Raw genomic sequence first — 16,004 nt, forward strand, 5'->3', positions numbered from 1 at the left:
TTGCAAGACGACATCACCTAACAAAGTATTGAATAACATGTAGTGGATTGCAACACACAAAAAGAAAATACATACCGTACCTTATGGGAATTGTATAGCGGTACGCAACTGAACTACGATTCACCCAATATTGCTATGCTCACCTCCAAATATTCCAATTTGCAACTGAGATTGGTCTAAATTTTCGACATAGTCTCCGAGAAAACGATTCAAAAGATCTGCTACGATGTTTTCTAAAACCATTCTCACATATCAACCACACAGCACTTTCAAAACTGACTTGCTAAATATGGGTTGGAGCAAGTTTACAGTTCGTAACAACGCGCGCACGAATGCCCGGGCGACACTGCCTGCTACAGAACCTGTTATCCGGGCACGTGAACCCGTCAGCACTGAACATGCGACAAAGTTTGTGGTTGGTTGGGACTTAGCGAAACTTCGACATTAGGATTTGTAAACACCGCCATGTCACCCAACCGACCTGCAGTCCTCTGCCGAAACCTACGACAGGCTGCGGCGCACACGCCAGCAGGCAAAGTGCGGTTCTGCACCTGTTAACTCGTAGCTGGGCACTCGCGTACTAACGAGAACTGGGAGCCGCTTTTATGGTGTCTTACTGGTTTCTTGTACCACAACGAAATACGCAACTTTGCAGTATGCTTAAAAGCACAGCTGAAATTGCTGCGAGAGGAGAGAAAAAGCAGTCAAACATTTGTGACAACGAAGATTAATAATTTAATTGACGCTCGGTTTATTGGACATCTACATCTGTACAAACTACCGTAAGGTGCATGGTTTCATGTTTAATTCCATTCGTCTGTAAAAATAACTTCATGCGCAGATTGACGAACTCTTTTCCGTTGTCTGTTCGAAGTATTTTGATTTTTCGACCAGTTCCTACTCCTGCTTTGAATTCGATGAATGTGCCACAGACTTCTGTTGTTGATTTTATCATATAACCAAAAGATTTTCTTGACAGATCATCCGTAAAAGTGAGAAGATACCGTGATCCTCCCCACGAAGCCATGCTCATTGGTCCACAAACAGCAGAATGCACAATGTCAAGTAGATCTTTTGTTCTTCTACCTGATGTTTTAGGAAAAGGTTGTCGAAACTGTTTACCTTTTATGCAGGGAATACACGGATCTAAATCGACGTTCGACCAGTTCAGTCCATCAGCCATTCTTGTAATAAATGTATGCTTACACGATTCAAATGTCCCAATCTTCGATGCCACAATTCATAACTGTCAATTTCTACAACATTTCCGTAATGATGCACTTCACCTAATCGATACATACCATTCATTTGAGTTGCAGCTGCTACTGGTGTTCCAGCAACAATTACATCACTTTTATTGTACACACCGCACTGGACATTGTCAAACAATACACACAATCCACGTCTTGTCATCTGAGTAACCGACAGTAGGTTGTAAGCAAGGCTTGGAACATACGCAACATCAGTAGCAGTTATCTGTTTATTCTTGTCGTCACAAGTAACTCGAAGATTAACATCGCCCTCTCCAATAGCCTGAAGATTGCTGTTACCTGGTACTGTCACTTTAGCAGCTTTGGGCGATTGGAAAGTGTTGAACGAGGCTCTCTGATTCGTCATGTGTCGTGAACACCCGGAATCCACAAACCAGCCGTCACTATGACGCCAAGATGCAGTTAAAGCCATTCACACAGTTTCGTTTTCAGTACTCACTGCATTCGCAGAATTTGAAAATTTATTTGGTTTCTTCTTTGCTCTACACTCATTCCCCTTATAACCAGGTTTCTGGCATTTATAACACTTAAAAGGCTTGATATTTCGCACGTCACGTTGGATATTTCTCTTCTGGTGTTTACTGTCCTGCTTACTAGCTACCAGTGCCGAATCTGTGGTCTCACTTGTGGATGCAAACTGACGTTTCGTCGATTCTTGAATTAATCGCTGACTTACTAAATTACTAGTAATCTTGACACCCGAATTCTCAATTGCCATAATAAATAAATCGTGAAAGTTTCTCTGCAAAAAGAAAATACGACAACAACGCGTTGAACACACGCGAAAATTATGTAACCTTGATTTATCAGTTTATTTCTTTGGTATGCAAAGTTCACTAATCCCTCCTGGGCCCATAACCTATTAGATACTGACTCTAATTAGTCCTCTGTGAGGTTATAAAGTTGACCTTTTAGTCAAATACACAATACACCATATTGCCAGGAACACACATTTTTAGAGACTATTTATTCAGCAATGTTACATAGCAAAGATCAAAGAGAAAACATAAACTACCATACATATAACACATGAAAGAGTAAAATATGATTGTTCCCCCCTCCCGCCCTTGCAGGGTCGCACACATTGCCACCCGCGCCGCCCCCGCCTCTCACAAGCACGCCACTAGTTCGTTTCTTTCGCCAGTCGACTCGACTGAAGCGAGTAGCTGTACTTTCCCACGTAGTACGCGCTTTCGCGACAACGTATTTTATACATTTCTGTCTGGCAGAGCTAACACATACCTACGAGAAAAGTCGCGGCCATTAAAGCGACCTCCATACGTTGTTCGAGATATGTCGCGAAAATGCTACTGTTTTCTGCTACAGAGAACTTTTCGATACGTAGCGTTGTAAATACGGACTATTCGCCGAATAGGAAGGTAGTTTACATTCAGCAGGAGAAATATTAAGACAAGAATGAATAAGTAAAAAGTCCTAGTTGTAGCGAGTGCAAGTGTGAAGATTACTCAAGAGTGAGAGTTACCAGTTGATTTCTAAGTATTAGTAATAGTAATTCATAGAGACTCGTTAACAATATTTTCACTAATAATGTAACAATAGTTTCCCATACCTAACTCGTAATACGAGTCATAATTGGAAACTCGCCCTTATATTATGCGTTGTGTCGTAATGTACATATTGGCTTGTCGGTTTCACAGTAGGTATTTCTTTTCACACTACATAAAAGTCTGGAAGCAGACATTCTGGCAGCGAATGTTCTCCAAACAATCAGAGCCACATGCAGTGTCGCTGCCAGGTAGTCAGTTTGAAAGCTACAATCGTTGCGATAACTTGGAAGTGATAAAAGTGAACAACTGCGATTACTGGCTATTACCATGGACTTCAATCAGTGTTCTGATTAGTGATATTCTAAATACGCGGGGTGTGATCGTGTGTTTTAGTGCTAAGTCTACTAGCGTTGGATTTTTAGCGCGAATAGACTGTTTATTCGAGAATTAAACTTACCATGCGACTTGATTATTTTTTATTACGGTAAAAGTAAAGGTAGCTGAAGATATCTTTAGCGCCCCCTTCTTGAGGTTTTTCTGTATCCGCCACTGGCCACGTCACGTCATTCAGATGCCGCAATAGGCCAACGAGAGAGGTTAGTTGACCCCCCCCCCCCCTCCCCCCCCCCTCCTGGATGCGGTATGGAGGAACATGGGGTCATTACACGGCTCTCATGGCTGTTGTAGACTACTTTTTTTAGACATGGGAGCCGCTACTACTCACGCAAGTAGTTCCTCAGTTGGTATCAAGGGGTGGGTGCAACTCGTTCCAGTCCTCTCACCCAGTAAAAATTTCGTGGAAGCAGAGTACTGAGAATTGAAAACAGATCCTCCGCAAGAGAGTCCGATGCAATGACCCGTTTTTCTTTCTTCTTTTCATGTTTTTCATATTCTTACTTTCGATCCGTCTCTTTTTCGTTATGTCTTCAGCGGTTCTTTGAGATTGTCGAATGACACATTTCCAATTTCTCTCTATGAGAACCTCACTCAATGAATACCATAGCAGAATACTGAAATGACATTTCACAAAATCCAAAGTAGTTCTGGTCATATCTAAAGGCTGTTAGTGGCACCAAAGTTAGTGTCCAGTCCCTAGCCAATGACACAGGAACCGATATTCAGGGTAACAAAGCAAAAGCTGAAATGCTTTACTCCGATTTAAAATGTTCCTTTACAGAGGAAAACCCGCAATAATTCCTCCAATTTAATCCTCATACCACTGAAACGATGAATGAAATAAGCATTAGTCTCAGTGATGTTGAGAAACAGTTGAAATCGTTGAAATTGAACAAATCTCCGAGCACCAATGAAAACCCTGTCAGACTCCACGCTAACTATAATATGTTATAGATCACCTGAACAAAAAACCGTGCCCAGTTCTTGGAAAAAGGCACGGGTCACACCCATCTACAAGAAGGGTAGTTGAAGCGATCCACAAAACTACCGTATATCCTTGACATCGATTTGTTGTAGAATCTTAAAACATATTCTGAGCTCAAACATAATGAGGTATCTCGAACAGAATGATGTCCTCAATGCCAACCAGCATGGGTTTCGAAAACATCGATCATGTGAAACAACTCGCACTTTTCTCACATGACATACTGAAATCTTTGGATCAAGGTGACCTGGTAGATGCAGTATTTCTTGGTTTCCGAAAAGCATTTGGCTCAGTACCGCACAGGGGCGGTGGTAGCGGCAGCGGGGAAGGGGGTGGGCTATGGAGGCTGTGAGGCTATAGTACCCCTCCCCATGGTGTATGATATCACGCTGGATAAAATGACTTCAGAAATCAGCGAATATATTACTCCAACAGATTCAATCATTTTCTTTAATAATTATGTAGCTATATAGGTTGCAATGTATTTCAAACACATTTTAACAAAAGAATAAGTGTGAAAAATAGCTTACTATCAAAACCAATAAATATCATTTAACTTAAAATAGGCGTCTTATTATTTACTAAAACACATTTTTTTACCCTGAACTCTAAAACAGTTACCAAAAACTACTTTAAGCAACACTAAATTTTACCAGTTTGCCAGTTGAGAACCCAAACTCTCCTTTTGTGAAGCGATATTCCAGTCTCCATCACCACCATCACAACCATTAGCCCCTCCCTTGACCGACTTCTAGAATAGCTCCTGGTACCGCATCTATGCTTCTTGTCAAAAGTACAATCATATGGGGTATCAAGGGACGCAGCATGCTATCTTGGATAGAGAGTCAAATGTCAAGTTCTCTTAAGATGTTTTTCTGTAGTACTGTGTAAAAGCTTGTCCTTAAAGCATCTCTTTTATTATGTATAGAAAAATTTTTTATTGGGAATTCCAAAGAATTAACTTGAATTTTCCTTAATACGTCATTTAGCCGGGATTTGTTAATGCTTAGCCTTTCAAGAACTTCCTTAGCTGATCTGAAATATTATCTTAGCCTATAGCCGAACAGATATTGTAATTTTGCTTAAGTAAGGCCTTCAACCATTACTTTAAATCCTGGTGTTTTAAAAGCAATCGTTTAAGCTTATTCTGGAAAGGTTACTTGGGCCCTCAGCTGAGAATTAATCTTTGTTGTTTTAAAGAGAAAACTGTGTATTGGTTTGAGGAATGAAGTTGTGTGTGTTCTTGTATAACTAACAGTAATGGACCTTAGCCACTTTCCACAACCTGATTTGAGGGACAAATGAAAATTACCACCTTGTAATGCGAACACCCTGCTGTGACAAATCAAAGATTTACTACACTTTGGGAATAAAATTCTACGTTCTTATATGAACTTGTACGAACAATCTTTAAAACACTATAAAGCCTGAGTACATACCAATAAAAGAAAAACATGTCCTCTTCCGCTCGCCCCTACCCCCACCTCCCCTCTCGTGGACAACATGCTGGTGGTGGTGGTGTGTCATTTTCACCAAAAGCCCACTCGATGGGCAAATAAAAATTGCAGCCTTGTAGTGCGATCACCCTGCTGTGAGAAATCAAAGATTTACTACACTTTGGAAATAAAATGCTACGTTCTTATATGAACTTGTACGAACAATCTTTAAAACACTATAAGGCCTGAGTACATACCAATAGAACAACAACTTGTCCTCTCCTGCTCCCCCCCCCCCCCCCCCACGCCCCCTCTTGTGGACAACATGCTGCTGTTGGTGTGTCATTTCCACCAAAAGCCCACTTGATGGGCAAATAAAAATTGCAGCCTTGTAGTGGGATCACCCTGCTGTGAGAAAACAAAGATTTACTACACTTTGGAATTAAAATGCTACATTCTTATATGAACTTCAACGAACATTCCTTAAAACACTATAAAAACCTGAGTACATACCATCTGAAGGACAACTTGTCCTCTTCCGCTCGACCCCCTCCCCCCTCTCTCGTGGACAACATGCTGCTGGTGGTGTGTCATTTCCACCAAAAGCCCACTTGATGGGCAAATAAAAATTGCAGCCTTGCAGTGCGATCACCCTGCAGTGAGAAAACAAAGATTTACTACACTCTGGATGTAAAATGCTACGCTCTTATATGAACTTGAACGAACATTCTTTAAAACACTATAAAGCCTGAGTACATACCAAAAGAACAACAACTTGTCCACATGCGCTCGGTCCCCCCCCTCCCCCCCTCCCTCTCGTCGTCAACATGCAGCTGGTGGTGTGTCATTTCCACCAAAAGCCCACTTGATGGGCAAATAAAAATAGAAGCCTTGTAGTGCGATCACCCTGCTGTGAGAAAACAAAGATTTACTACACTTAGGAAATAAAATGCTACATTCTTATATGAACTTGAACGAACGTTCTTTAAAACACTATAAAGCCTGAGTACATACCAATAGAAGAACAACTTGTCCTCTTCCGCTCCCCACCACCCCCCAACCGCTCTCTTGGACAACATTCTGCTGGCGGTGTGTCATTTCCACCAAAAGCCCACTTGATTGGCAAATAAAAATTGCAGCCTTGTGGTGCGATCACCCTGCTGTGAGAAAACAAAGTTTTACTACACTTTGGAAATAAAATGCTACGTTATTATATGAACTTGAACGAACATTCTTTAAAACACTATAAAGCCTGAGTATATACCAATAGAAGAACAACTTCTCCTGTTCCGCTCGCCCCCCCCCCCACCCCCCCTCCCCACCCACCACCCCTCGTGGACAACATGCTGCTGGTGGTGTGTCATTTCCACCTGAAGCCCACTTCATGGGCAAATAAAAATTGCAGCCTTGAAGTGTGATCACCCTGCTGTGAGAAAACAAAGATTTATTACACTTTGGAAATAAAATGCTACATTCTTATATGAACCTGAACGAACATTCTTTAAAACACTATAAAGCTTGAGTAGATACCAATAGAAGAACAACTTGTCCTCTTCCACTGGCCCCCAATCCCACCCCCCCTCTCCAAGACAAATCGCTGCTGGTGGTGTGTCGTTTCCACCAAAAGCCTACTTGATGGGCAAATAAAAGTTACAGCTTTGTAGTGCGATCGACGTGCTGTGAGAAAACAAAGACTTACTACACTTTGGAAATAAAATGCTACATTCTTATATGAACTTGAACGTACATTCTTTAAAACACTATAAAGCCTGAGTACATACCAATAGAAGGACAACTTGTCCTCTTCTGCTCGCCCCCCCATCCCACCACCCCTCTCGTGGACAACATGCTGCTGGTGGTGTGTCATTTCCACCAAAAGCCCACTTGATGGACAAATAAAACTTGCAGCCTTGTAGTGCGATCGCCCTGCTGTACGAAAACAAAGATTTACTACACTTTGGAATTAAAATGCTACATTCTTATATGAACTTCAATGAACATTCCTTAAAACACAATAAAAACCTGAGTACATACAAAAAGAACAACAACTTGTCCTCCTCCACTCGCCCTCCTCCCCCTCTCTCATGGGCAACATGCTGCTGGTGGTGTGTCATTTCCACCAAAAGCCCACTTGATGGGCAAATAATTGCAGCCTTGTGGTGCGATCACCCTGCTGCGAGAAATCAAAGATTTACTACACTTTGGAAATAAAATGCTACATTCTTATATGAACTTCAACGAACATTCCTTAAAACACTATAAGTACCTGTGTACATACAAAAAGAACAACAACTTGTCCTCCTCCGCTCGCCCTCCTCCCCCCACCCCCCCACTCGAGGACAACATGCTCCCGTGGTGTGTCATTTCCACCAAAAGCCCACTTGATGGGCAAATAGGAATTTCAGCCTTGTAGTGCGATCACCCTGCTGTGAGAAAACAAAGATTTACAATACTTTGGAAATAAAATGCTACATACTTATATGGACTTGAACGAACATTCTTTAAAACACTATAAAGCCTGAGTACATACCAATAGAAAAATAACTTGTCCTCTTCCGTTGCCCCCCCCCCCCCCTCCGACACCCTCTGTCGTGGACACCATGCTGCTAATGGTGTGTCATTTCCACAAAAAGCCCACTTGAATGGCAAATAAAAACTTCAGCCTTGTAATTCGATCACCCTGCTGTGAGAAATCAAGGACTTACTACACTTTGGAAATAAAATGCTACGATCGTATATGAACCTGAACGAACAATCTTTAAAACACTTTAAAACTTGAGTACATACCATTTGAAAGACAACTTGTCCTCTTCCGCTCGACCCCCTCCCCCCTCTCTCGTGGACAACATGCTGCTGGTGGTGTGTCATTTCCACCAAAAGCCCACTTGATGGGCAAATAAAAATTGCAGCCTTGTAGTGCGATCACCCTGCTGTGAGAAAACAAAGATTTACTACACTTTGGAAATAAAATGCTACATTCTTATATGAACTTGAAAGAACATTCTTTCAAACACTATAAAGCCTGAGTACATACCAATAGAAGAACAACTTGTACTCTTACGCTCGACCCCCCCTTCCCCCCCCCCCCCCCCCCCCCCCCCCCCACCACCACACTCTCGTGGACAACATGCTGCTGGTGGTGTGTCATTTCCACCAAAAGCCCACTTGATGGGCAAATAAAAATTGCAGCCTTGTAGTGCTATCACCCTGCTGTGAGAAAACAAAGATTTACTACACTTTGGAAATAAAATGCTACATTCTTATATGATCTTGAAAGAACATTCTTTCAAACACTATAAAGCCTGAGTACATACCAATAGAAGAACAACTTGTCCTCTCCTGCTCGCCCCCCCATCCCACCCCCCCTCGTGGACAACATGCTGCTGGTGGTGTGTCATTTCCACCAGAAGCCCACTTGATGGGCAAATAAAAATTGCAGCCTTGTAGTGCGATCACCCCGCTGTGAGAAAACAAAGATTTACTACACTTTGGAAATAAAATGCTACATTCTTATATGAACTTGAAAGAACATTCTTTCAAACACTATAAAGCCTTAGTACATACCAATAGAAGAACAACTTGTCCTCTTACGCTCGACCCCCATCCCCCCTCCCCCCCCCCCCCCCCCCCCGACCCACACCACACTCTCGTGGACAACATGCTACTGGTGGTGTGTCATTTCCACCAAAAGCCCACTTGATGGGCAAATAAAAATTGCAGCCTTGTAGTGCGATCACCCTGCTGTGAGAAAACAAAGATTTACAACACTTTGGAAATAAAATGCTACATTCTTATATGAACTTGAACGAACATTCTTTCAAACACTATAAAGCCTTAGTACATACCAATAGAAGAACAACTTGTCCTCTTATGCTCACCCCCCCCCCCCTTTCCCCTCCCCCCCCCCCCACCCACCCACCCACACCACACTCTCGTGGACAACATGCTGCTGGTGGTGTGTCATTTCCACCAAAAGCCCACTTGATGGGCAAATAAAAATTGCAGCCTTGTAGTGCGATCACCCTGCTGTGAGAAAACAAAGATTTACTACACTTTGGAAATAAAATGTTACATTCTTATATGATCTTGAAAGAACATTCTTTCAGACACTATAAAGCCTGAGTACATACCAATAGAAGAACAACTTGTCCTCTCCTGCTCGCCCCCCCATCCCACAACCCTCTCGTGGACAACATGCTGCTGGTGGTGTTTCATTTCCACCAGAAGCCCACTTGATGGGCAAATAAAAATTGCAGCCTTGTAGTGCTATCACCCTGCTGTGAGAAAACAAAGATTTACTACACTTTGGAAATAAAATGCTACATTCTTATATGAACTTGAACGAACATTCTTTAAAACACTATAAAGCCTGAGTACATACCAAAAGAACAACAACTTGTCCACATGCGCTCGGTCCCCCCCCCTCCCCCCCTCCCTCTCGTCGTCAACATGCAGCTGGTGGTGTGTCATTTCCACCAAAAGCCCACTTGATGGGCAAATAAAAATAGAAGCCTTGTAGTGCGATCACCCTGCTGTGAGAAAACAAAGATTTACTACACTTAGGAAATAAAATGCTACATTCTTATATGAACTTGAACGAACGTTCTTTAAAACACTATAAAGCCTGAGTACATACCAATAGAAGAACAACTTGTCCTCTTCCGCTCCCCACCACCCCCCAACCGCTCTCTTGGACAACATTCTGCTGGCGGTGTGTCATTTCCACCAAAAGCCCACTTGATGGGCAAATAAAAATTGCAGCCTTGTGGTGCGATCACCCTGCTGTGAGAAAACAAAGTTTTACTACACTTTGGAAATAAAATGCTACGTTATTATATGAACTCGAACGAACATTCTTTAAAACACTATAAAGCCTGAGTATATACCAATAGAAGAACATCTTCTCCTGTTCCGCTCGCCCCCCCCCCCACCCCCCCTCCCCACCCACCACCCCTCGTGGACAACATGCTGCTGGTGGTGTGTCATTTCCACCTGAAGCCCGCTTCATGGGCAAATAAAAATTGCAGCCTTGAAGTGTGATCACCCTGCTGTGAGAAAACAAAGATTTATTACACTTTGGAAATAAAATGCTACATTCTTATATGAACCTGAACGAACATTCTTTAAAACACTATAAAGCTTGAGTAGATACCAATAGAAGAACAACTTGTCCTCTTCCACTGGCCCCCAATCCCACCCCCCCTCTCCAAGACAAATCGCTGCTGGTGGTGTGTCGTTTCCACCAAAAGCCTACTTGATGGGCAAATAAAAGTTACAGCTTTGTAGTGCGATCGACGTGCTGTGAGAAAACAAAGACTTACTACACTTTGGAAATAAAATGCTACATTCTTATATGAACTTGAACGTACATTCTTTAAAACACTATAAAGCCTGAGTACATACCAATAGAAGGACAACTTGTCCTCTTCTGCTCGCCCCCCCATCCCACCACCCCTCTCGTGGACAACATGCTGCTGGTGGTGTGTCATTTCCACCAAAAGCCCACTTGATGGACAAATAAAACTTGCAGCCTTGTAGTGCGATCGCCCTGCTGTACGAAAACAAAGATTTACTACACTTTGGAATTAAAATGCTACATTCTTATATGAACTTCAATGAACATTCCTTAAAACACTATAAAAACCTGAGTACATACAAAAAGAACAACAACTTGTCCTCCTCCACTCGCCCTCCTCCCCCCAACCCCCCACTCGAGGACAACATGCTCCCGTGGTGTGTCATTTCCACCAAAAGCCCACTTGATGGGCAAATAGGAATTTCAGCCTTGTAGTGCGATCACCCTGCTGTGAGAAAACAAAGATTTACAATACTTTGGAAATAAAATGCTACATACTTATATGGACTTGAACGAACATTCTTTAAAACACTATAAAGCCTGAGTACATACCAATAGAAAAATAACTTGTCCTCTTCCGTTGCCCCCCCCCCCCCCCTCCGACACCCTCTGTCGTGGACACCATGCTGCTAATGGTGTGTCATTTCCACAAAAAGCCCACTTGATGGGCAAATAGAAATTGCAGCCTTGTAGTGCGATCACCCTGCTGTGAGAAAACAAAGATTTACTACACTTTGGAAATAAAATGCTACATTCTTATATGATCTTGAAAGAACATTCTTTCAAACACTATAAAGCCTGAGTACATACCAATAGAAGAACAACTTGTCCTCTCCTGCTCGCCCCCCCCATCCCACCCCCCCTCGTGGACAACATGCTGCTGGTGGTGTGTCATTTCCACCAGAAGCCCACTTGATGGGCAAATAAAAATTGCAGCCTTGTAGTGCGATCACCCCGCTGTGAGAAAACAAAGATTTACTACACTTTGGAAATAAAATGCTACATTCTTATATGAACTTGAACGAACATTCTTTCAAACACTATAAAGCCTTAGTACATACCAATAGAAGAACAACTTGTCCTCTTACGCTCGACCCCCATCCCCCCTCCCCCCCCCCCCCCCCCCCCCGACCCACACCACACTCTCGTGGACAACATGCTGCTGGTGGTGTGTCATTTCCACCAAAAGCCCACTTGATGCGTAAATAAAAATTGCAGCCTTGTAGTGTGATCACCCTGCTGTGAGAAAACAAAGATTTACTACACTTTGGAAATAAAATGCTACATTCTTATATGATCTTGAAAGAACATTCTTTCAAACACTATAAAGCCTGAGTACATACCAATAGAAGAACAACTTGTCCTCTCCTGCTCGCCCCCCCATCCCACCCCCTCTCGTGGACAACATGCTGCTGGTGGTGTGTCATTTCCACCAGAAGCCCACTTGATGGGCAAATAAAAATTGCAGCCTTGTAGTGCGATCACCCTGCTGTGAGAAAACAAAGATTTACTACACTTTGGAAATAAAATGCTACATTCTTATATGAACTTGAAAGAACATTCTTTCTAACACTATAAAGCCTTAGTACATACCAATAGAAGAACAACTTGTCCTCTTACGCTCGACCCCCTCCCCTTTCCCCCCCCCCCCCCCCCACCCACACCACACTCTCGTGGACAACATGCTGCTGGTGGTGTGTCATTTCCACCAAAAGCCCACTTGATGGGCAAATAAAAATTGCAGACTTGTAGTGCGATCACCCTGCTGTGAGAAAACAAAGATTTACTACACTTTGGAAATATAATGTTACATTCTTATATGATCTTGAAAGAACATTCTTTCAGACACTATAAAGCCTGAGTACATACCAATAGAAGAACAACTTGTCCTCTCCTGCTCGCCCCCCCATCCCACAACCCTCTCGTGGACAACATGCTGCTGGTGGTGTTTCATTTCCACCAGAAGCCCACTTGATGGGCAAACAAAAATTGCAGCCTTGGGCTGTAGTGCGATCACCCTGCTGTGAGAAAACAAAGATTTACTACACTTTGGAAATAAAATGCTACATTCTTATATGAACTTGAAAGAACATTCTTTCAAACACTATAAAGCCTTAGTACATACCAATAGAAGAACAACTTGTCCTCTTACGCTCGCCCCCCCCCCCCCCCCCCCACACTCTTGTGGACAACATGCTGCTGGTGGTGTGTCATTTCCACCAAAAGCCCAGTTGATGGGCAAATAAAAGTTGCAGCCTTGTAGTGCGATCACCCTGTTGTGAGAAAACAAAGACTTACTACACTTTGGAAATAAAATGCTACATTCTTATATGAACTTGAAAGAACATTCTTTCAAACACTATAAAGCCTGAGTACATACCAATAGAAGAACAACTTGTCCTCTCCTGCTCGTCCCCCCATCCCACCCCCCTCTCGTGGACAACATGCTGCTGGTGGTGTGTCATTTCCACCAGAAGCCCACTTGATGGGCAAATAAAAATTGCAGCCTTGTAGTGCGATCACCCTGCTGTGAGAAAACAAAGATTTACTACACTTTGGAAATAAAATGCTACATTCTTATATGAACTTGAAAGAACATTCTTTCAAACACAATAAAGCCTTAGTACATACCAATAGAAGAACAACTTGTCCTCTTACGCTCGCCCCCCATCCCCCCCCCCCCCCCCCCCCCCACCCACACCACACTCTCGTGGACAACATGCTGCTGGTGGTGTGTCATTTCCACCAAAACCCCACTTGATGGGCAAATAAAAATTGCAGCCTTGTAGTGCGATCACCCTGCTGTGAGAAAACAAAGATTTACTACACTTTGGAAATAAAATGCTACATTCTTATATGAACTTGAACGAACATTCTTTCAAACACTATAAAGCCTTAGCACATACCAATGGAAGAACAACTTGTCCTCTTACGCTCGCCCCCCATCCCCACCCCCCCCCCCCACCCCCCCCACCACACTCTCGTGGACAACATGCTGCTGGTGGTGTGTCATTTCCACCAAAAGCCCACTTGATGGGCAAATGAAATTTGCAGCCTTGTAGTGTGATCACCCTGCTGTGAGAAAACAAAGATTTACTACACTTTGTAAATAAAATGCTACATTCTTATATGAACTTGAACGAACATTCTTTCAAACACTATAAAGGCTTAGTACATACCAATAGAAGAACAACTTGTCCTCTTACACTCGCCCCCCATCCCCCCCCCCCACCCCCCCCACACCACACTCTCGTGGACAACATGCTGCTGGTGGTGTGACATTTCCACCAAAAGCCCACTTGATGGGCAAATAAAAATTGCAGCCTTGTAGTGCGATCACCCTGCTGTGAGAAAACAAAGATTTACTACACTTTGGAAATAAAATGCTACATTCTTATATGAACTTGATTGAACATTCTTTAAAACACTATAAAGCCTGAGTACATACCAATAGAAGAACAACTTGTCCTCTTACGCTCGCCCCCCCCCCCCACCCTCCCCGCCGTCACACCACCCTCTCTTGGACAACATGCTGCTGGTGGTGCGTCATTTCCACCAAAAGCCCACTTGATGGGCAAATAAAAATTGCAGCCTTGTAGTGCGATCACCCTGTTGTGAGTAAACAAAGATTTACTACACTTTGGAAATAAAATGCTACATTCTTATATGAACTTTAACGAACATTCTTTCAAACACTATAAAGCCTTAGTACATACCAATAGAAGAACAACTAGTCTTCTTACGCACGCCCCCCCCCCCCCCCCCACACCACCCTCTCGTGGACAACATGCTGCTGGTGGTGTTTCATTTCCACCAAAAGCCCACTTGATGAGCAAATAAAAATTGCAGCCTTGTAGTGCGATCACCCTGCTGTGAGAAAACAAATATTTACTACACTTTGGAAATAAAATGCTACATACTTATATGAACTTGAAAGAACATTCTTTCAAACACTATAAAGCCTGAGTACATACCAATTGAAGAACAACTTGTCCTCTCCTGCTCGCCCCCCCATCCCACCCCCCTCTCGTGGAAAACATGCTGCTGGTGGTGTGTCATTTCCACCAAAAGCCCACTTGATGGGCACATAAAAATTGCAGCCTTGTAGTGCGATCACCCTGCTGTGAGAAAACAAAGATTTACTACACTTTGGAAATAAAATGCTACATTCTTATATGAACTTGAACGAACATTCTTTCAAACACTATAAAGCCTTAGTTCATACCAATAGAAGAACAACTTGTCCTCTTACGCTCGCCCCCCATCCCCCCCCCCCCCCCCCCCCCCCCACCCCACACCACACTCTCGTGGACAACATGCTGCTGGTGGTGTGTCATTTCCACCAAAAGCCCACTTGATGGGCAAATGAAAATTGCAGCCTTGTAGTGCGATCACCCTGCTGTGAGAAAACAGAGATTTACTACACTTCGGAAATAAAATGCTACATTCTTATATGAACTTGAACGAACATTCTTTCAAACACTATAAAGCCTTAGTACATACCAATAGAAGAACAATTTGTCCTCTTACGCTCGCCCCCCATCCCCCCCCCCACCCCCCCACACCACACTCTCGTGGACAACATGCTGCTGGTGGTGTGTCATTTCCACCAAAAGCCCACCTGATGGGCAAATGAAAATTGCAGCCTTGTAGTGCGATCACCCTGCTGTGAGAAAACAAAGATTTACTACACTTCGGAAATAAAATGCTACATTCTTATATGAACTTGAAAGAACATTCTTTCAAACTCTATAAAGCCTGAGTACATACCAATAGAAGAACAACTTGTCCTCTCCTGCTCACTCCCCCATCCCACCCCCGTCTCTTGGACAACATGCTGCTGGTGGTGCGTCATTTCCACCAAAAGCCCACTTGATGGGCAAATAAAAATTGCAGCCTTGTAGTGCGATCACCCTGCTGTGAGAAAACATAGATTTACTACACTTTGGTAATAAAATGCTACATTCTTATATGAACTTGAAAGAACATTCTTTCAAACACTATAAAGCCTTAGTACATACCAATAGAACAACAACTTGTCCTCCCCTGCTC

This window comes from Schistocerca americana, chromosome 10 (genome assembly GCF_021461395.2).
Source record: "Schistocerca americana isolate TAMUIC-IGC-003095 chromosome 10, iqSchAmer2.1, whole genome shotgun sequence".
NCBI lineage: Eukaryota > Metazoa > Arthropoda > Insecta > Orthoptera > Acrididae > Schistocerca > Schistocerca americana.